The 20,877-nt window shown below is 43.2% G+C and overlaps 1 protein-coding gene across 3 annotated transcripts in view; it reads left to right on the top strand.

Annotated features, from left to right (window-relative positions):
• Nucleotides 1–20,877, top strand: part of Sh (Potassium voltage-gated channel protein Shaker) — a 579,183-nt gene that overhangs the window by 313,382 nt on the left and 244,924 nt on the right. The window lies entirely within an intron of this gene.

Below are 20,877 nucleotides of genomic sequence, written 5' to 3'. Positions count from 1 at the left end.
ACTCTGTGTGTGTTTGTAGCACCTTAGTGCTGCACTCTGTGTGTGTTTGTAGCACCTTAGTGCTGCAATCTGTGTGTGTTTGTAGCACCTTAGTGCTGCACTCTGTGTGTATTTGTAGCACCTTAGTGCTGCACTCTGTGTGTGTTTGTAGCACCTTAGTGCTGCACTCTGTGTGTGTTTGTACCACCTTAGAGCTGCACTCTGTGTGTTTGGAGTACCTTAGTGCTGCACTCTGTGTGTGTTTGTAGCACCTTAGTGCTGCAATCTGTGTGTGTTTGTAGCACCTTAGAGCTGCACTCTGTGTGTGTTTGTAGCACCTTAGTGCTGCACTCTGTGTGTGTTTGTAGCACCTTAGTGCTGCACTCTGTGTGTGTTTGTAGCACCTTAGTGCTGCACTCTGTGTGTGTTTGTAACACCTTAGTGCTGCACTCTGTGTGTGTTTGTAGCACCTTAGAGCTGCACTCTGTGTGTGTTTGTAACACCTTAGAGCTGCACTCTGTGTGTGTTTGTAACACCTTAGAGCTGCACTCTGTGTGTGTTTGTAGCACCTTAGAGCTGCACTCTGTGTGTGTTTGTAACACCTTAGAGCTGCACTCTGTGTGTGTTTGTAACACCTTAGAGCTGCACTCTGTGTGTGTTTGTAGCACCTTAGTGCTGCACTCTGTGTGTGTTTGTAGCACCTTAGAGCTGCACTCTGTGTGTGTTTGTAGCACCTTAGAGCTGCACTCTGTGTGTGTTTGTAGCACCTTAGAGCTGCACTCTGTGTGTGTTTGTAGCACCTTAGAGCTGCACTCTGTGTGTGTTTGTAGCATCATAAAGCTGTGGTCTGGGATCGTCGCACCTTAGAAATGTGCTGTGTGTATTTGTAGCTCAATAGAGCTGCACCTAAAAATCTGCACCTCGCACTTGTAGCACCTTAGATCTGTACAGTGTGTACGTCTAGCACTTTAACATAAGAACATAAGAAAGGAGGAACACTGCAGGAGGCCTGCTGGCCCATACTAGGCAGGTCCTTTACAATTCATCCCACTAACAAAACATTTGCCCAACCCAATTTTCAATGCCACCCAAGAAATAAGCTCTGATGTGAAAGTCCCACTCAAATCCAACCCCTCCCACTCATGTACTTATCCAACCTAGATTTGAAACTACCCAAAGTCCCAGCCTCAATAACCCAACTAGGTAGACTGTTCCACTCATCAACTACCCTATTTCCAAACCAATACTTTCCTATGTCCTTTCTAAATCTAAATTTATCTAATTTAAATCCATTACTGCGTGTGTATTTAGTAGTCCAGTGAGTAACCAAATTGAAGGTAACTTTGTAAGCTAGCACTATCGTAGGTAACGGTATTATAAGCAACAATATCAATGGGAAACGATAGGATTCAGTCCCATTATTATCCTTGATTTCCTCTCCCTCCCTTCCCTCCACCCCTTCCCTCTTCATCCCTCTTTCTCCTCACCCCATCTTTCCAATCCCTCCCCTCCCAGTACATGCCTCGGCCAATTCACCCCCCTTCCTCTTCTCCCTCTCTACCCTTCTCTCCCATCCCTTGAGGGGAGGAGAGGGGAGAGGGGCAATGTTCAACCCAAGGACCTCTGCATTGTGTGTGGACTCACCGTGCTTCGCTTGTTAGGGGTCGAGTTTCAGCCCTTGTCTCCCCTTCACCCCCCTGTCGTACCCATTCTCAAAACTGCGTATGGGTGCCTGCTTCTACCACCTCTTCGTCTACGGCGCTCCTCTTCCTGGCCATCATCAGGATGAAGAGGTGTTTCCTAGCATTTCTGTGGTCCTTTGTATCTTACCTGCATTTATATCCCTATCTCACCAGTCCAGGCTTCTTCTAGTGTCTCCAAGAGAGAGACATATCTCTATTGCTTATATTGTTTATACATCGAGAAGTATACACACACACACATATACATATGTATATATATATATATATATATATATATATATATATATATATATATATATATATATATATATATATATATATATATATATATATATATATATATATATATATATATATATATATATATATATATATATATATATATATATATATATATATATATATATATATATGTCGTGCCGAATAGGCAGAACTTGCGATCTTGGCTTAAATAGCAACGCTCATCTTGCCATATAAGACAAGCGAAAATTTGTGTATGCAATAATTTCGCCAAAACCATTCTGAACCTAACGAAAAATATATTTCACTGTGTTTGTTGATTTTTAAATTATTGTAAACAAATCTAAAATATATTTAGTTGGGGTAGGCTAAAATAAATTGTTCTTGTTATAATAAGGTTAGGTAAGTTTCCTAAGACTCTTTTGGTGCAAAATTAAATTTTTTTACATTAACATTAATGAAAAAAATATATCCTTAAACGTATAAGAGAAAATTTCAGAAAGGACTTAATTTTAAATGAGTTCTTGCTAACTGACCAGTTTTACATATTCGGCACGACATATATATATATATATATATATATATATATATATATATATATATATATATATATATATATATATATATATATATATATATATATATATATATATATATATATATATATATATATATATATATATATATATATATATATATATATATATATATATATATATATATATATATATATATATATATACAATCATTTTGACTGGTTGTGTCCAGGTTACATGCAGCCTGATTGACCCTCGTGTATTATACAGGTTTTAAACCTGATAGACCAACGAACTGGTAAATATATTGTAATGTTTTGTAGTTTACATTATATGCGTCTCATGTACTGTTAATCTTCTTCCCAATATTTTCAATTCTATATTCAACCCATAATATATATATTTCTTAAATAAATGTTTTTTCTTCTAATTTAGTCTCTCAAAATTATTTTAAATAATATTTGAAGGGTTATAATTTTTGGCTTCACACACACACACACACACACACACACACACACACACACACACACACACACACACACACACACACACACACACACACACACACACACACACACACACACACACACACACAAACACACACACACACAAATACACGCACACACACACACACACACACACACACACACACACACTGTGTGTGCCACTAACAACAATCTTCAACACATCCATGGAAACTGGGCAACTTCCTGAGGTATGGAAGATGGCAAATGTGGTCCCAATTTTTAAGAAAGGAGACAGACACGAGACATTAAACTACAGACCTGTGTCACTAAAGTGTATAGTATGCAAAGTCATGGAGAAGATCATCAGGAGGAGAGTGGTGGAGCACCTAGAAAGACACAAGCTTATAAACGACAACCAGCACGGCTTCTGGGAAGGAAAATCCTGTATCACAAACCTACTGGAGTTTTATAACAAGGTAACAGAAGTAAGATACGAGAGAAAGGGGTGAATAGACTGCATTTTCTTGGACTGCAAGAAGGCCTTCGACAGAGTTCCTCACAAGAGGTTAATGCTAAAGCTAGAGGATCAGGCACCCATAACAGTAAAGGCACCGCAATGGATCAGAGAATATCTGACAGGCAACAACGAGTCATGGTACGTGACGAAATGTCAGACTGGGCGCCTGTGACGAGCGGGGTCCCACAGGGGTCAGTCCTAGTACCTGTGCTGTTTTTGGTATATGTGAATGACATAACGGAAGGGATAGACTCAGAAATGTCCTTGTTTGTAGATGATGTGAAGTTAATGAGGAGAATTAAATCAGTCGAGCATCAGGCTGAACTACAAAGAGACCTGGACAGGCTACAAGCCTGGTTCAGCAACTGGCTCCTTGAATTTAACCCCGCCAAATGCAAAGTCATGAAGATTGGGGAAGGACAAAGAAGACCGCAGAAGAGTATAGTCTAGATGGCCAAAGACTGTAAACCTCACTCAAGGAAAAAGATCTTGGGGTGAGTATAACACCGAGCACATCTCCTGAGGCGCGCATCAATCAGATAACTGCTGCAGCATACGGGCGTCTGGCAAACCTAAGAAAAGGGTTCCGATACCTCAGTAAGGAATCGTTCAAGACTCTGTACACCATATACGTCAGGCCCATATTGGAATATGCAGCACCAGTTTGGAATCCACACCTGGTCAAGCACGTCAAGAAATTATAGAAGGTGCAAAGGTTTGTAACAAGACTAGTTGCAGAGTTAAGTAGATTGCCCTGCGAAGAAAGGTTAGGAGAAATTGGTCTGACGACGCTGGAGGATAGGAGGGTCAGGGGAGACATGATACCGACATATAAAATACTGCGAGGAATTGACCAGGTGGACAAACACAGGATGTTCCAGAGATGGGACACAGAAACAAGGGGTCACAATTGGAAGTTGAAGACTCCTATGAGTCAAAGGGATGTTAGGAAGTATTTCTTCAGTCATAGAGTTGTCAGGAAGTGGAATAGCCTAGAAAGTGACGTAGTGGAGGCGGGAACCATACATAGTTTTAAGACGAGGTTTGATAAAGGGAGAGAGAGGACCCAGTAGCAACCACTGAAGAGGCGGGGCCAGGAGCTATGTATCGACCCCTGCAACCGCAAATAGGTGAGTACTCACACACACACACACACACACACACACACACACATATATATATATATATATATATATATTGTGACCACGAACGAGTGGTATTGATCAATAACAACACTGCACTAGCCAAGGACTCGAACCCATGCTGCTTTGGCCTGCCTCGTGGTGGGTGAAAACACATGACGCCCTAATCCACTGGACCATAAATGGAGTGAGAGCAGGGTAAAATTTAGTGAAAGGATTCAGGGAAACCGGTTAGTTTTATATAACCGGACTTGAGTCCTGGAAATGGGAAGTACAATACCTGCACTTTAAAAAGGGGTTTGGAATATTAGCAGTTAAGAAGGATATGTTATATATCTATATATATGCTTCTAAACTGTTGTATCTGTGCGCTTCTGCAAAAACAGTGATGATGTATGAGTGAGATGAGAGTGTTGAATGATCAGGCAAGTATTTTCTTCCTGGGGATTTTCTTTCTTTTTCGGTCACCCTGCTTCGGTGGGAGACGCCCAACTCGTTAAAAAAAATTTTTTTTTTAATTATTTTAAACTTATATAAAATATATGTAGTTGGATTAGGCTGATTTAAATTGCGCTTGTTATAATAAGGTTAGTGCAAATTTTCTAAGGTGCTTTTGGTACAAAATCATTAATTTTATATTAACATAATTGAGAAAAATATATCTTTAAAAGTTTAAGAGAAAATTTTAGAAAGGACTTGATTTTAAATGAGTTCTTACTAATTGACCAGTTTTACCTATTCGGTACGACATTATATATATATATATATATATATATATATATATATATATATATATATATATATATATATATATATATATATATATATATATATATATATATATATATATATATATATATATATATATATATATATATATATATATATATACATATATATATATATATATATATATATATATATATATATATATATATATATATATATATATATATATATATATATATATATATATATATAACATTGAAAGGTTTCTTAAGCTGTATATACACTAAGTATATATGCAGTTAACATCTCTCATTGTATATACACTGAGAAAATGGTCTCCCAACACTCACTGTTATGCACACTAATCTAATATACACATAGAGATGTGTATATTCATCCATATCTACTGCTGGTATTTAATATTTTTTACTGATGTTGATATTGATAACCTGGTTCCTTAATGACCCTCGTGCGGTAGATAGGCTTCAAACCTGACAATATACAGACTTGCTTCACTTCCTGAAAATTACCTTTTCGAATTTTGTTCCATTTATCTTAGCTGGTTTGAGGCGATACTTAATAAATTTTGCCAATATTATTACATTTAAAAATAATATTCACAATCCTATTATCTTTAAGGGCGATATTCTGAATGTTATTATGTTAATATAATATTCTCTATCTTCTTAATATAATATTCTCAACCCTCTAACCTTAATATTATATTCTCGATCCTCTTACCTTAATATTATATTCTCGATCCTCTTACCTTAATATTATATTCTCAACCCTCTAACCTTAATATTATATTCTCGATCCTCTTACCTTAATATTATATTCTCAACCCTCTAACCTTAATATTATATTCTCGATCCTCTTACCTTAATATTATATTCTCGATCCTCTTACCTTAATATTATATTCTCAACCCTCTAACCTTAATATTATATTCTCGATCCTCTTACCTTAATATTATATTCTCAACCCTCTAACCTTAATATTATATTCTCGATCCTCTTACCTTAATATTATATTCTCGATCCTCTTACCTTAATATTATATTCTCGATCCTCTTACCTTAACATTATATTTTCGATCCTCTTACCTTAATATTATATTCTCGATCCTCTTACCGTAATATTATATTCTCGATCCTCTTACCTTAATATTATATTCTCGATCCTATTACCTTGAGACTGGTGAAAGGCTCTAGATCCGATGAATTTGAGCTACCCTCAACTTTCCTGGATCAAACATGATTACCTCCCATTAGCTTCTCCCCAGGCTCTGAATGACCCCCCTCTGCGGGTTTAGCGCTTCCCCATGATGGTCTTTTGATGCTCCGTTTACACAATGGTTTTTAACGTTAGAGAAAAAAATTGTATTGATTTGTGTTTTTTGTTGATTTGTGTTTTTTGTTGATTTGTGTTTTTTTGTTGATTTGTGTTTTTTTGTTGATTTGTGTTTTTTGTTGATTTGTGTTTTTTGTTGATTTGTGTTTTTTGTTGATTTGTGTTTTTTGTTGATTTGTGTTTTTTTGTTGATTTGTGTTTTTTGTTGATTTGTGGTTTATGGTGATTTGTGTTTTTTGTTGATTTGTGTGTTTTGTTGATTTGTGTTTTTTTGTTGATTTGTGTTTTTTGTTGATTTGTGTTTTTTTGTTGATTTGTGTTTTTTGTTGATTTGTGGTTTATGGTGATTTGTGGCCGTTTTTGATTTGTAGTTATTGTTAGTTTATGGTTATTGTTAATTTGTGATTGTTGTTGATCACTGGTTATTGTTGAATTGTGTTTTTTGTTGAGTTGTGGCTTTTGGTGATTTCTGGTTTTGGGGGATTTATGGTTATTGTTGATCTGTAGTTATTTTTTATTTGTTGTTATTGTTGATTTGTAGTTATTTTTTATTTGTGATTATTGTTTATCAGTAATTATTGTTGATTTGTGGTTATTATTGATCTGTAATTATTGCTGATTTGTGTTTTTTTGTGATTTGTGGTTTAGGGGATTTGTGGTTACTGTTAATTTGTAGTTATTGTTAATTTGTGGTTATTGTGTATCTGTAGTTATTGTTGATTTGTAGTTACTGTACATTTGTATTTATTATTGATTTGTGATTCTTGTGGATGTGTTATTTTTTTTGTGGATTTATGACTTTTGTGGATTTATGACTTTTGTGGATTTATGGTTTTGAAGGATTTGCGGTTTTGGAATTGTGGCTTTTGTGAATTTTGTGATTTTTTTTATGGATTTATGTATTTTGTGGATTTGTGTTTTATTTGTGACTGAATTTTGAGATTTTTTTACTGATTTGTATCAATATGTGTTTCTTCGTTTCCCATCTTCCCGTTCTCACTTCCCCTTTCCTTCCCTCCCTCCCCTTTTCTCCTCCCGTCGTTCCCCTCCCTCCCCCCCTCCTTCCTTCCCCTCCACTTCTCTCAAGGGATGGTTGTTATGAAGTGTGGGGGGGGGAATCCCTTCAGCCAGTGTCTGCAGATAGTGACTCCTTCCATCCCTCCCCTCTCGCCCCTGGCCCTCTCTCTCTTTCCCCTCTCTCCCCCTTCTCAATCCTTCCTCAACTCTGTGTCCTCTTTTCCACTTGCCCTCTTCATTTACGTCCTCCAGCCAATTACCCTTTACTCTCTCTTCCTCTTTCTCTTCTCTCCGTCTCTTCCTCTTTCCCTTCTATCCGTCTCTTCCTCTTTCCCTTCTCTCCCTCTCTTCCTCTTTCCCTTCTCTCACTCTCTTCCTCTACCCTCTCCCATTTCCTTCCAATCTTGTACTTGTGTAGTGAGCCCTATTACCTGTCTATCTTGATCTATCGACTGTCTGAGTGGATCTGTTAATTGTCTGGATCTATCGAGTATGGCTTGATCTATCGATTGTTGCCTGATCTATCGAGTGTGGCTTGATCTATCGATCGCGGCTTCACCTACTGAATGTAATACTCAGTCTATCGTTTGTCTTGTTGTTGTAGTAGATACTATTGGGTGAAAAGACCTTTCTGTTGAGTGTCTATCAGGTCTATCAATGTCTACTGTCACGTTCTTTCAGTGTCTATCTCACACGGATTTTCTGGGATATTCATTATTCGTCTACTTTTCCCACAATCTGTCTACTTTTCCCACTGTCTTATTTTCCCACAATCTATCTTCTTTTCCCACAATCTGTCTACTTTTCCCAGAGCCTGTCTACTTTTCCCAGAGCCTGTCTACTTTTCCCAGAGCCTGTCTACTTTTCCCAGAGCCTGTCTACTTCTCCCACTGTCTTCTTCTCCCACAGTCTGTCTACTTTTTCCACTGTCTTCTTCTCCCACAGTCTGTCTACTTTTCCCACTGTCTTCTTCTCCCACAGTCTGTCTACTTTTCCCACTGTCTTCTTCTCCCACAGTTCTCCTTGTCTTTTGATAAAATACCGTTACCAACTGATTAAGATGTGTGTAGCTGACTGTAAATTTGAGTTTGAAGGGAAATACATCGCTCAAAGGCAGGGAATGGTTATGGGTAATCCACTGTCTCCCCTATTGAGCAGTCTGAATATGGAGACGAGGCTGTTGAAAGATATCCTGCCCTGTAAAGCTAAATGGTTCAGATATGTGGATGACATCTTGTGTGTTTGGCCAGATGATAAGGCCCTGGATACGTTTTTACCAAGACTTAACGCTTTAGTCCCGTCTATTAAATTCATCGTGGAGAAAGAAGTGGACTGTAAACTTTAATTCTTAGATGTGTTGATACACCTGGTTGATAAAAAATTTAAGTTTACAGTATATGAGAAGGCCACCAATGTGTGCTCATACATTCACTACTACTCTAACCATGAAACAAGAGTTAAAGGAGTGTTTCTCTTACTATGTTTCTGAGAGCTTACCATGTGTGCAGCTCTGAGTTCCTCAATGGAGAAATTAGGAAAATATTCGACATTTCCATGAAACTGTGGTACCCTAAGGAGATCGTGGAATCAGCATTGCTGGCAGCTAGAAAAACTTATAGAACTGAGCCTAGGATAACACCTCAGAGCAAGAATGTGCTGGTTCTCCAATGCAATGAGAATTTATCTGTTCTGCCGAAAGTTCTTAATGGATTTAATATGCAAGTAGTTTTCAAGAATTACGGACTGTTAGAAGTAGTCTGATAAAGAATCCTCCTCGACAGTGTGTTGGTGTTGGCTACAGAATTCGTTGCAATGATTGCAACTTCTTTATGTGGGACAAACTGGCAAACTTATAGATGTTATATCACAACACCCCTATTTGATATGTACTGCACAGGAATCGAATGCAATTTTCAGTCACATTAGAGTTTACAGTAACTCGGCAAATTGGTCGGCTGCAAGAGACATTGTCCCTTGTTCCCATTGGCTTAAAGGGAATATTGTAGAATCTGCAGTTATAACGTGATAAGTATTCATTATACAGTAACAGTGGTGGGTTGCTCAAATTAGATTCATTTTTAACTGAAGGAATTATACATAGCCAGAACTCGAACTCCTGTACGAATGCATTGGATTGTCTTAAGTGTAGTTCCACACTGAGGAATTAGGACCTGTTTTTCCCTGCTTATTATCTGAAGGTTAGACCAGCAGTTGCCTAAGAATCTTGTGGGGCAGATAAACTATGGCCGTTTTCCTTGGGATAAATTACGATGTCTTCCTTTAAATGAGCCCCTATAAATGGACCCATTTTCTAGAGGTGAAAATTTTTTTAAGAGAGTTATCAGATCTGTCCATATTTGGTATGTAAAGTAATTTATATCATATCATAGCCTGACCAAATTTTTGATAGTCGCCATGTTACGTTCGTTAGGTTACTACTACAATATCAGTACGTGTGGGCTGGCTGTCTTCTGATGCTATAATATTCAGTCTTTTTGGCTATGGGTATTGGTATGCCTGGGGGAACTTCCTACCTCCTGCCTCCAGCCTCTCTTCCTCATTCCAGTAAAATCGCTTCCTGTTATCATATTTGCTTGGACCTCCTCCTTTGAACCAGCATGAGTGGATCTAATATTCACCTTGACTAGTGCAGATATTGAGGACATCACATAAGAAAGACCCCTCGGGGTCAGTGATCTGAGCTTCGAATACATAGTAGAGCTACAAGTGGAGAAGGAAGCAGAAAGGGCAGGACGGATGAAGCCAAACTACATGAGGGGACTACACACTCCTGAAGAATTTCCTGCACAGGGTTCAGTGGGACAGAGAACTGGCAGGGAAGTCAGTAAACGAGATGTTGGAATATGTTACAACAATATGCAAGGAAGCTGAGGATGAGCCCTTGATTCACTCAAAGGTGTAGAGAGGCCAAAACCAAGTGTGCTAGAGAATGGAAGAAGTATATAAGGCAAAGGACCCAGGAGAATAAGGAGAGCGGTCTCAAAGCCAGAAATGAATATGCACATGTAAGAAGGGAGGCCCAACGACAATACGAAAGTGACATAGCAGCGAAAACCAAATCTGACCCAAGGCTGTTGTACAGCCACATCAGGAGGAATACAACAGTTAAGGACCAGGTAATCAGGCTGAGGAAGGAAGGAGGAGAGATCACAAGAAACGACCGCGAAGTATGTGAGGAGCTCAACATGAGATTCAAAGAAATGTTCACAGAGGAGAAAGAAGGGATTCCAGAAAGACAGAGAGGTGGGGTACACCATCAACTGTTGGACACAATACATACAACCAAGCAAGAAGTGAAGAGGCTGCTAAGCGTGCTAGATACCTCAAAGGCGATGGGGCCGGATAACATCTCTCCATGGGTCCTGAGAGAAGGAGCAGAGGCTCTATGTGTACCCCTAACAACATTCTTCATCACATCTATCGAAACAGAGCGACTACATGAGATATAGAAGACAACAAATGTAGTCCCATTTTTTTTTTAAATTAAACAGACACGAAGCATTAAGTACAGACCAATGTCATTGACATGTACAGTATGCTTTGTCATGGAGAAGATTATCAGAAGAGTGGTGGAGCACCTAGAAAGAAATGAGCTTGTATAAGAATGGTATACAATACCGACAAGATGAAAACTGAGACACATGTGCAAAATTTGGGTGTCTTTATTGTAGACGTTTCGCCATCCAGTGGTTTTAGCAATATAGATTCTAGGACATAATCATAAGACAGTAGAACTATATACAAAAGATGAGGTAATCAGTCCCTCAGCCTTGGAGTTGGTGTCAAGAGCACCGTAGTCGTGAAAATTCTGGAGCACAGGCAAGGAGGCTGGCGCTTATATACTAACGTCAGCTGGAATGAGACGGGTAGCAGACGAGGGCAGTCACTGGTAGGCGGGATTCCCCAGTGGAAGTAGGTCATACCCAAAGGGATGGGTAAGTTGTAGCAGTAGTTGTAGCAGCCGTGAAGAAGGTCATGTAGACGTCCTCTGAACCAAGATTTCATGATGTTGCAGTGTTTGACAAGTTGTAATTTAATTTAGCCTAATCCAACTAATAATATACATACACAATGAAATATATTTTTTTCGTTAGGTTCAGAATGATTTAAGTCAAAATCGCAAGTTTTACCTATTCAACACTATATATATATATATATATATATATATATATATATATATATATATATATATATATATATATATATATATATATATATATATATATATATATATATATATATATATATATATATATATATATATATATATATATATATATATATATATATATGCAAAACAACCACTCTGAAAGAATAGAGAAATTCCAAGCGCTTTCGTGACTACTCACATTATCAAGGAACTATCATAGTTCCTTGATAATGTGAGTAGTCACGAAAGCGCTTGGAATTTCTCTATTCTTTCAGAGTGGTTGTTTTGTATATTCTGAAATCACCTGTTTACTGTGATCTTATTGCATATATATATATATATATATATATATATATATATATATATATATATATATATATATATATATATATATATATATATATATATATATATATATATATATATATATATGTATGTATGTATGTGTGTGTGTGTGTGTGTGTGTGTGTGTGTTCCATTTTTTTATATGTGTAAAATTGATAAATTCTCTGGTGGGCGAAACGTTTTTTCTGTAATGTTATAAATCGTATATTGTGTCTTATCAACATACATGTCGGCACATGTTACCATGGATTTACCGTTATCTGAAGAAGTCTGCTATGCAGGCGAGACGTTTCCACAGTAACAATTTCTAATATGTTCTTTGCTTTCGCAACAGCTGATCTTCCTTTCCCACAGTCTCTCGTTCTTTCCCACAGTCTCTCGTTCTTTCCCACAGTCTCTCGTTCTTTCCCACAGTCTCTCGTTCTTTCCCACAGTCTCTCGTTCTTTCCCACAGTCTCTCGTTCTTTCCCACAGTCTCTCGTTCTTTCCCACAGTCTCTCGTTCTTTCCCACAGTCTCTCGTTCTTTCCCACAGTCTCTCGTTCTTTCCCACAGTCTCTCGTTCTTTCCCACAGTCTCTCGTTCTTTCCCACAGTCTCTCGTTCTTTCCCACAGTCTCTCGTTCTTTCCCACAGTCTCTCGTTCTTTCCCACAGTCTCTCGTTCTTTCCCACAGTCTCTCGTTCTTTCCCACAGTCTCTCGTTCTTTCCCACAGTCTCTCGTTCTTTCCCACAGTCTCTCGTTCTTTCCAACAGTCTCTCGTTCTTTCCCACAGTCTCTCGTTCTTTCCCACAGTCTCTCGTTCTTTCCCACAGTCTCTCGTTCTTTCCCACAGTCTCTCGTTCTTTCCCACAGTCTCTCGTTCTTTCCCACAGTCTCTCGTTCTTTCCCACAGTCTCTCGTTCTTTCCCACAGTCTCTTGTTCTTTCCCATAATCTGTCTAAATGCTATACATTCATGCTGGCTGTTCCAGCTTAGAGAGTGCTGGTGAACCGGGAGTGTGCTGAGTGCTGGTGAACTGGGAGTGTGTTGAGTGCTGGTGAACCGTGAGTGTGCTGAGTGCTGGTGAACTGGGAGTGTGCTGAGTGCTGGTGAACCGTGAGTGTGCTGAGTGCTGGTGAACTGGGAGTGTGTTGAGTGCTGGTGAACCGTGAGTGTGCTGAGTGCTGGTGAACTGGGAGTGTGTTGAGTGCTGGTGAACTGGGAGTGTGCTGAGTGCTGGTGAACTGGGAGTGTGTTGAGTGCTGGTGAACCGGGAGTGTGCTGAGTGCTGGTGAACTGGGAGTGTGTTGAGTGCTGGTGAACTGGGAGTGTGTTGAGTGCTGGTGAAGCGGGAGTGTGTTGAGTGCTGGTGAACTGGGAGTGTGCTGAGTGCTGGTGAACCGGGAGTGTGCTGAGTGCTGGTGAACCGTGAGTGTGCTGAGTGCTGGTGAACTGGGAGTGTGCTGAGTGCTGGTGAACTGGGAGTGTCCTGAGTGCTGGTGAACTGGGAGTGTGCTGAGTGCTGGTGAACTGGGAGTGTGCTGAGTGCTGGTGAACCGGGAGTGTGCTGAGTGCTGGTGAACTGGGAGTGTGTTGAGTGCTGGTGAACCGGGAGTGTGCTGAGTGCTGGTGAACTGGGAGTGTGCTGAGTGCTGGTGAACTGGGAGTGTGCTGAGTGCTGGTGAACCGGGAGTGTGCTGAGTGCTGGTGAACTGGGAGTGTGCTGAGTGCTGGTGAACTGGGAGTGTGCTGAGTGCTGGTGAACTGGGAGTGTGTTGAGTGCTGGTGAAGCGGGAGTGTGCTGAGTGCTGGTGAACCGGGAGTGTGCTGAGTGCTGGTGAAGCGGGAGTGTGCTGAGTGCTGGTGAAGCGGGAGTGTGCTGAGTGCTGGTGAACTGGGAGTGTGCTGAGTGCTGGTGAACCGGGAGTGTGTTGAGTGCTGGTGAACTGGGAGTGTGCTGAGTGCTGGTGAACTGGGAGTGTGCTGAGTGCTGGTGAACTGGGAGTGTGCTGAGTGCTGGTGAACCGGGAGTGTGTTGAGTGCTGGTGAACCGGGAGTGTGCTGAGTGCTGGTGAACTGGGAGTGTGTTGAGTGCTGGTGAACCGGGAGTGTTGAGTGCTGGTGAACCGGGAGTGTGTTGAGTGCTGGTGAAGCGGGAGTGTGTTGAGTGCTGGTGAAGCGGGAGTGTGTTGAGTGCTGGTGAAGCGGGAGTGTGTTGAGTGCTGGTGAAGCGGGAGTGTGTTGAGTGCTGGTGAAGCGGGAGTGTGTTGAGTGCTGGTGAAGCGGGAGTGTGTTGAGTGCTGGTGAAGCGGGAGTGTGTTGAGTGCTGGTGAAGCGGGAGTGTGTTGAGTGCTGGTGAAGCGGGAGTGTGTTGAGTGCTGGTGAAGCGGGAGTGTGTTGAGTGCTGGTGAACCGGGAGTGTGTTGAGTGCTGGTGAAGCAGGAGTGTGTTGAGTGCTGGTGAAGCGAGAGTGTGTTGAGTGCTGGTGAAGCGGGAGTGTGTTGAGTGCTGGTGAAGCGGGAGTGTGTTGAGTGCTGGTGAAGCGGGAGTGTGTTGAGTGCTGGTGAAGCGGGAGTGTGTTGAGTGCTGGTGAAGCGGGAGTGTGTTGAGTGCTGGTGAAGCGGGAGTGTGTTGAGTGCTGGTGAAGCGGGAGTGTGTTGAGTGCTGGTGAAGCGGGAGTGTGTTAAGTGCTGGTGAAGCGGGAGTGTGTTGAGTGCTGGTGAAGCGGGAGTGTGTTGAGTGCTGGTGAAGCGGGAGTGTGTTGAGTGCTGGTGAAGCGGGAGTGTGTTGAGTGCTGGTGAAGCGGGAGTGTGTTGAGTGCTGGTGAAGCGGGAGTGTGTTAAGTGCTGGTGAAGCGGGAATGTGTTAAGTGCTGGTGAAGCGGGAGTGTGTTGAGTGCTGGTGGAGCGGGAGTGTGTTGAGTGCTGGTGAAGCGGGAGTGTGTTGAGTGCTGGTGAAGCGGGAGTGTGTTGAGTGCTGGTGAAGCGGGAGTGTGTTAAGTGCTGGTGAAGCGGGAGTGTGTTGAGTGCTGGTGAAGCGGGAGTGTGTTAAGTGCTGGTGAAGCGGGAGTGTGTTGAGTGCTGGTGAAGCGGGAGTGTGTTAAGTGCTGGTGAAGCGGGAGTGTGTTGAGTGCTGGTGAAGCGGGAGTGTGTTGAGTGCTGGTGAAGCGGGAGTGTGTTGAGTGCTGGTGAAGCGGGAGTGTGTTGAGTGCTGGTGAAGCGGGAGTGTGTTGAGTGCTGGTGAACCGGGAGTGTGTTGAGTGCTGGTGAAGCAGGAGTGTGTTGAGTGCTGGTGAAGCGAGAGTGTGTTGAGTGCTGGTGAAGCGGGAGTGTGTTGAGTGCTGGTGAAGCGGGAGTGTGTTGAGTGCTGGTGAAGCGGGAGTGTGTTGAGTGCTGGTGAAGCGGGAGTGTGTTGAGTGCTGGTGAAGCGGGAGTGTGTTGAGTGCTGGTGAAGCGGGAGTGTGTTGAGTGCTGGTGAAGCGGGAGTGTGTTGAGTGCTGGTGAAGCGGGAGTGTGTTAAGTGCTGGTGAAGCGGGAGTGTGTTGAGTGCTGGTGAAGCGGGAGTGTGTTGAGTGCTGGTGAAGCGGGAGTGTGTTGAGTGCTGGTGAAGCGGGAGTGTGTTGAGTGCTGGTGAAGCGGGAGTGTGTTGAGTGCTGGTGAAGGGGGAGTGTGTTAAGTGCTGGTGAAGCGGGAATGTGTTAATTGCTGGTGAAGCGGGAGTGTGTTGAGTGCTGGTGGAGCGGGAGTGTGTTGAGTGCTGGTGAAGCGGGAGTGTGTTGAGTGCTGCTGAAGCGGGAGTGTGTTAAGTGCTGGTGAAGCGGGAGTGTGTTAAGTGCTGGTGAAGCGGGAGTGTGTTGAGTGCTGGTGAAGCGGGAGTGTGTTAAGTGCTGGTGAAGCGGGAGTGTGTTGAGTGCTGGTGAAGCGGGAGTGTGTTAAGTGCTGGTGAAGCGGGAGTGTGTTGAGTGCTGGTGAAGCGGGAGTGTGTTGAGTGCTGGTGAAGCGGGAGTGTGTTGAGTGCTGGTGAAGCGGGAGTGTGTTGAGTGCTGGTGAAGCGGGAGTGTGTTAAGTGCTGGTGAAGCGGGAGTGTGTTGAGTGCTGGTGAAGCGGGAGTGTGTTAAGTGCTGGTGAAGCGGGAGTGTGTTGAGTGCTGGTGAAGCGGGAGTGTGTTAAGTGCTGGTGAAGCGGGAGTGTGTTGAGTGCTGGTGAAGCGGGAGTGTGTTGAGTGCTGGTGAAGCGGGAGTGTGTTGAGTGCTGGTGAAGCGGGAGTGTGTTGAGTGCTGGTGAAGCGGGAGTGTGTTGAGTGCTGGTGAACCGGGAGTGTGTTGAGTGCTGGTGAAGCAGGAGTGTGTTGAGTGCTGGTGAAGCGAGAGTGTGTTGAGTGCTGGTGAAGCGGGAGTGTGTTGAGTGCTGGTGAAGCGGGAGTGTGTTGAGTGCTGGTGAAGCGGGAGTGTGTTGAGTGCTGGTGAAGCGGGAGTGTGTTGAGTGCTGGTGAAGCGGGAGTGTGTTGAGTGCTGGTGAAGCGGGAGTGTGTTGAGTGCTGGTGAAGCGGGAGTGTGTTGAGTGCTGGTGAAGCGGGAGTGTGTTAAGTGCTGGTGAAGCGGGAGTGTGTTGAGTGCTGGTGAAGCGGGAGTGTGTTGAGTGCTGGTGAAGCGGGAGTGTGTTGAGTGCTGGTGAAGCGGGAGTGTGTTGAGTGCTGGTGAAGCGGGAGTGTGTTGAGTGCTGGTGAAGCGGGAGTGTGTTAAGTGCTGGTGAAGCGGGAATGTGTTAAGTGCTGGTGAAGCGGGAGTGTGTTGAGTGCTGGTGGAGCGGGAGTGTGTTGAGTGCTGGTGAAGCGGGAGTGTGTTGAGTGCTGGTGAAGCGGGAGTGTGTTGAGTGCTGGTGAAGCGGGAGTGTGTTAAGTGCTGGTGAAGCGGGAGTGTGTTGAGTGCTGGTGAAGCGGGAGTGTGTTAAGTGCTGGTGAAGCGGGAGTGTGTTGAGTGCTGGTGAAGCGGGAGTGTGTTAAGTGCTGGTGAAGCGGGAGTGTGTTGAGTGCTGGTGAAGCGGGAGTGTGTTGAGTGCTGGTGAAGCGGGAGTGTGTTGAGTGCTGGTGAAGCGGGAGTGTGTTGAGTGCTGGTGAAGCGGGAGTGTGTTGAGTGCTGGTGAAGCGGGAGTGTGTTGAGTGCTGGTGAAGCAGGAGTGTGTTGAGTGCTGGTGAAGCGGGAGTGTGTTGAGTGCTGGTGAAGCGGGAGTGTGTTGAGTGCTGGTGAAGCGGGAGTGTGTTGAGTGCTGGTGAAGCGGGAGTGTGTTGAGTGCTGGTGAAGCGGGAGTGTGTTGAGTGCTGGTGAAGCGGGAGTGTGTTGAGTGCTGGTGAAGCAGGAGTGTGTTGAGTGCTGGTGAAGCGGGAGTGTGTTGAGTGCTGGTGAAGCGGGAGTGTGTTGAGTGCTGGTGAAGCGGGAGTGTGTTGAGTGCTGGTGAAGCGGGAGTGTGTTGAGTGCTGGTGAAGCGGGAGTGTGTTAAGTGCTGGTGAAGCGGGAGTGTGTTGAGTGCTGGTGAAGCGGGAGTGTGTTAAGTGCTGGTGAAGCGGGAGTGTGTTGAGTGCTGGTGAAGCGGGAGTGTGTTAAGTGCTGGTGAAGCGGGAGTGTGTTGAGTGCTGGTGAAGCGGGAGTGTGTTGAGTGCTGGTGAAGCGGGAGTGTGTTGAGTGCTGGTGAAGCGGGAGTGTGTTGAGTGCTGGTGAAGCGGGAGTGTGTTGAGTGCTGGTGAAGCGGGAGTGTGTTGAGTGCTGGTGAAGCAGGAGTGTGTTGAGTGCTGGTGAAGCGGGAGTGTGTTGAGTGCTGGTGAAGCGGGAGTGTGTTGAGTGCTGGTGAAGCGGGAGTGTGTTGAGTGCTGGTGAAGCGGGAGTGTGTTGAGTGCTGGTGAAGCGGGAGTGTGTTGAGTGCTGGTGAAGCGGGAGTGTGTTGAGTGCTGGTGAAGCAGGAGTGTGTTGAGTGCTGGTGAAGCGGGAGTGTGTTGAGTGCTGGTGAAGCGGGAGTGTGTTGAGTGCAGGTGAAGCGGGAGTGTGTTGAGTGCTGGTGAAGCGGGAGTGTGTTGAGTGCTGGTGAAGCGGGAGTGTGTTGAGTGCTGGTGAAGCGGGAGTGTGTTGAGTGCTGGTGAAGCGGGAGTGTGTTGAGTGTTGGTGAAGCGGGAGTGTGTTGAGTGCTGGTGAAGCGGGAGTGTGTTGAGTGCTGGTGAAGCGGGAGTGTGTTGAGTGCTGGTGAAGCGGGAGTGTGTTGAGTGCTGGTGAAGCGGGAGTGTGTGGAGTGCTGGTGAAGCGGGAGTGTGTGTGCCTGGAGGTCCAAGGCTGGGATGTCGTCGTACGCACTGCCTCTCCCTGCGAGTGAGAGGCTACACGACTTTACAGTATTTGCATAATCGTTACTGGGAATGCTGAAACGAACTGTTAATAGTTTGCTGGCGCCCTTACCCCTCTCCTTCTACTCTCTGCACTTTTCCTCTTCTCTCCTTGCCTTGTGCCCCTCTCCCCTCGCCCTCTGCTTCGTTTCCTTCCTTTTCTTCCCTGTGGAAGACAGGGAAGTGAGGAAATGAATGTTAGAAGTAGGAAGAGGAGGGAGAGGAAAGGAGGGGGGGGGTGTTGTAAAGATGAAAATGGGAGGGGAGGAGTTGGAGAGGGGAAAGGAAGGAGTGATGTGAGGAGAGGAAGGAAAGGACGTGGAAGGGGTTAGTTAACGTAACAGTGTAGAGGCGGATGAGTGATTGTGTGAGTGTATGAGTGTGTGCTGGTGTGTGTGTATGAGTGTTTGTTTGTGTGAGTGCATGAGTGTGTCTTTGTGTGAAGTTTGAGTGTGTGCTTGTGAATGTTTGGGTTTGACTGTTTGTGGTTTTGTGAGTGTGCTTTAGGACATTTAAAGAAGTGTTCTCGCAAGGACTAGTGACACCTCCTGGCACCGCCTCTTAACCTTGCAAAAAACCCTGTGTTGTGGATTACTAATACGTTGGGCTCCATAATATAAACTATCTCAGCTGTTACGAGTGTCTGCTTGCACTATCTTAAGTCGACGATGTTGTTCCTAACATCGATGTGGCTTACCCGATCCTTCATAATATCTGTTCCGTCGTTCATGATTTTATTTACCCGTAAAATCATCGTTAATGATCATATCTCCCTTAAATATTCGTTCTTCTAATCATATGACTAAGTTCATAAGATTATTCACTTAGCTCCGGAATTGTTTTGTTTACAAACCTCTGGACTATCTGGAACTCATGTATATACATGGTTGTGTGCTCCACGTTGATATTTCATACTCATAATGGTCTGATGTCTTGTGTAAACTGTCCTGAATTTCTCATTACTTAGGAGTCGACTAAAATGAAGTAGTGAGGATTTATTTCGTGTATTTATTTACATTTAATTCATATACAGGTCCACGTTATCTCACTCTCCGCTCTTTATTTTGTATCTGTCCTCATCTGTTTTTTTGAGAATTATGTACGTCATTATCATATCTCCCTGTGTTCTTTTTCCACTAATATCATCATTTTTTTTTTATTTTTCGTGGCTTTAGTTTCAGTACGTTTGATCAGGTGCAGGTTCCATGCTGGTGCTGCGTAATTAGTTTTGACATATATTGTACATAAGGCCGTGAATGATATTCTTAAGTGTGCCAGGAGTGTGCACACGGTAGATACAATGAAAGCTCCAGCGACATACTCTCTGTAAAATTTACTCCATCCTCTATCTCTTCATTTGAAATGTTCAGCCTGTCTTCCCTATCTGTACTCCGTGATCAGTCTTCTTTCCTTTTTCTTTATATTAAAAAATGCACAGCTGGGGTTAAACTCTACTCCCTTTCTGTTTGACCATCTCTACACTCCATCAAAGTTATTTTGTAGTCTTTTCCTATATTCTCTAGTTGTATTCTACTCATTAGTCACATATTATCTGCAAAGAGAGGTACAAAGAACTCGATCTCTGTTGACACGTCGTTACCATAGATGATCAACATTAATAATCCATGAGAGACTCATTCGTCATGTCTGCTCATATCCTTACTGATTATCATTCATCTCTCTCATCCCTTACTTATTCTGGGATCCTCAGCAGCCCCTTTTCCCTTATTCCTTTTTGGTATTTGAGTGTTGCACCAATTTCTGATGTGGATCAGTGTCAGGGCCATTGTACAGTCTGAGAAGATGCAGTCTACCCACCATCTCTTTCCTGAGTTATCTTTGTTAAAGAGAATAATAAGTCCAATTTTTGCCTTAAACACGACTTTTTTCCTCGAATCCTGACAGTGTGGTCGTTATTTTCTCAAGAGTTCTTCATGACTAATCAGAGCTTATTTCTTGGGTGCCATTGAAAATTGGGTTGGGCAAATATTTTGTTAGTGGGATGAATTGTAAAGGACCTGCCTAGTATGGGCCAACAGGCCTGCTGCAGTGTTCCTCCTTTCTTATGTTCTTATGTTCTCAAGAGTTCATGTTCTCAAGGGTACATGTTCTCAAGAGATCTTCAGATCCCTAAGAGTTCTTCAAGTGTCCAAGGGTTCTTTAGGCCCCATAAAACTCTTCAAGAGCCCATCAGTTCTGATTTCCCTCTCCGTTACCACAGTAAGGTGCCAAGGATGTCAGTGTGTAGTTAAAAACTGCCTGTCAGTCCCACTGGCTGGAATATTGATGGTCCTACATAATACACGAAGCAGTGCAAGACTTAAATATCGCT

This window comes from Cherax quadricarinatus, chromosome 60 (genome assembly GCF_038502225.1).
Source record: "Cherax quadricarinatus isolate ZL_2023a chromosome 60, ASM3850222v1, whole genome shotgun sequence".
Lineage (NCBI taxonomy): Eukaryota > Metazoa > Arthropoda > Malacostraca > Decapoda > Parastacidae > Cherax > Cherax quadricarinatus.
This window is presented reverse-complemented; position numbering and strand designations above follow the sequence as displayed.